This window comes from Amphiura filiformis, chromosome 20, assembly GCF_039555335.1.
Source record: "Amphiura filiformis chromosome 20, Afil_fr2py, whole genome shotgun sequence".
NCBI classification, from domain to species: Eukaryota; Metazoa; Echinodermata; class Ophiuroidea; order Amphilepidida; family Amphiuridae; genus Amphiura; species Amphiura filiformis.
In genome coordinates, this window is record NC_092647.1 from 20,968,026 (window position 1) to 20,970,992 (window position 2,967).

Below are 2,967 nucleotides of genomic sequence, written 5' to 3' on the forward strand. Positions count from 1 at the left end.
GACGTTATAAAATCGTGACAAAAATGATTGAAATTGAAACAAAATTGAGAAAATGCACACAGGGAAATGTAATACCGGGTGTCCCAAAAAAAGGTCACATGTAGATTTTTGAAAATGTTAATAAATATAAATATCTTTTTCATGACATAATTTATGTATCCTCTACTAGTACCCCTGTGGATGTCAAGTTCACAACTTGGTTACTTAACCCGCATTCCACGCATTCCTGAGCAAGCTGTTTACGTGACATAATGCAACGAGGGTCATTACCACCGTCACAGTCAGCGTGCATTTGGCGGGGCATTCAAGTAGGCCCAGCTATGCAGATGAGGTATTTTATTTTGATGAACAAAGGATAAAATTTGATCAGTACATTCAAGAATGTAGAACATGTTATCACAGTCAAACACGTAGAAGAATAATTATAATGTCGTAAAAGAATATTTAGGCCTATTACACGAATTTTCGGGCCTCGCCCTTCGTCAGGTGACAATAGTATATATATATATAATTGGTTGCGAACCTTGAATTTAGGCCAGTAATACATGTAGTTGCAATTTGTAATTAAATTTTTGCTTTTCTTGTCTCACATGACATGTCCTTATAAAAAATTAAGCTGATTACATTTTGACATCATTGAGCAGGCCTTTCCGTTTGAGGCGAGAGCGATCGCTCTCGCTCGCCACCGCTCGCTCAAACTCGATTTCTAGCGAGCGATTTTCCACTCGCCGTAGACAATTAATATCACTCGCTGCGAATCTCCCAATATCAGCCATCGAATCAGCTAATTCATCATTAAATCGAGTCTGTGCCCTCTCCAAGCGGAGAAAGTCACAAATTTTAATGCGCTTCGACATTTCGACATAAATACCGTATATAAGCTCTACTTTATTATTATACGTCGTATTTGAGAAAATTCGACCACTCGCCTAGCTTCATGCCCCGCTTCATGCTAGCGAGTGATTAACCACTCGCCTTTAAAATCTAAACAAGGCTTGGCTTCGCGCGCATTTCGACATAAATACAGTATATAAGCTCTACTTTATTATTATACGTCGTATTTGAGAAAAATCGACCACTCGCCTAGCTTCATGCTAGCGAGTGATTAACCACTCGCCTTTAAAATCTAAACGGCAAGGCCGTTTTAAAAACGTACAATTTAAAAACGTACAGAAATGATTGAAATTGAGAAAATGGTACAATGTGATTCCTCAATTGAGAGTCATGTAATCGTCAATAAATAACCAATAACATTGAAATGCTGAAGAAATTCACGTTCGGCCATTGATTCATCTATAACATACAGGTGTTCTATGATTTTAAGTCTGGCTAAGAATTAATTTCAACTCAAATCGCGATTATAGAATACCGAAACCAAATAACAAGTGTTACACTTACCATGTTATATACGATCTCACTTCAAATGTCGATAGGAATTCGAAAACTTCCGATTTGCTGTATGTCCGTACTGCAGGTGAATACTTTGAGAGGAGCTGCTTGGTAAAACTTCAGAGGAGCTGCTTGATTACTCTGAGTTGCAGTTTGTATGACCGTACACTGGATTTGTAAAATGTCGAGGGAACAACTACATTTATAAGCTTTTGCAGTATCCAGCACCAGAGCCCGAGAGGCGGCGGCGCTAATAGCTATAACGCTTAAGTAAATTTGAGATTTTTAACAAACAAATCCAGGGACCGATGGTTTCCTGGAATTAATCAGTCAATCAGAATAGATGACACGTATTTACCAGCTTATCCGTTCATCATCATCAGTCGGCTGCGGAGCAGGCGACTACAAGCTTTCTCCAACTAATGCGATCTTGGGCAAGCGAAACAATTTTGTTTGGCTGCAGCATCCCTTCAGTATCTCCCAGGAGGTGCTGGACATACTGTAAGTACAGTGTGCGCGGCCGTCCCGGTTTCCTCTTCCCATGTGGTGGAATATAAAGCGCATATTATTTAGCGTATATTAGCGTTATAATCTGTTGTAATAAGGCCCTTCACAATTAGGCCTAATTCTTAGTTTACTGTTTAAGATTAAAAGGTAGGAGGTAACTTTCGATTATTAATTATTAATTTCTTATTATTTTCTTTATTTTAGCAGTTAGGTTAGCTCAATCAATAAGGCGTTCGACTATGGTGCGAGAGGTTGCGGGTTCTTACCCTGGCGGTGCCTGTACGATCTCGTGGAAAATTGAAATTCCCCTGGACAAGGAACTTGCTGCTAATTGTCTCGTTGTAACCCGTACGAAACTCGGGGAGCCGATCCTGGTTGCGAAGGTTATATGTGGAATGTCTAGGGTGTGCGCTCTTGTAGAAGCAAAGGCCCTGAATTGTTTTTAAATGGTTTATGGAATGATGTGGGGCCGTAGTGGTCAACGATATCCTATAAAGTGTGCTGAGGTTTGTAGATCAACGTCTAGGCGTTGTGCCTGTGCGTACAGAACTATAAATTACTGCGTTTTGTGCTTTGCTTTGCTTTAATCTAAACGAGTGGTCAGAGCCCAATATAATTTAGCACTGCGGATTGAATTATATTGCAATTATGGTTGATTTTATTAAATGTTAATAATAATACAGGGGTGTTCGTTGTTTGTTCAGCATCTCAGTTCAGATGATCAAAGTAAGAAAGTGGCAAATTTATGTGATTAAAATGTCATTTAACACAAAAAAATACAAATAAAAATCAAATAATTAAATATTTTGCAATTCTCAATTTTGGATGCGGGAGGCAAACAGTAAACTTAAAATCAATAATTGTAAAGGCCTATACACACGCTCGTTGTGAATAGGTAATTCAAACATTTTAGGATACCTTCGGATCCCTTAATTATTTTGTAGCTTTCAAACTGTAATTATTTATGATATTATCAAGCAAATTTACCAGTTATCATACATGGTTATTCTGTATTCATGATTATGCTAATTTAATACTTACCAAAGTTTGGCATATGCTTCCCTAAATTAT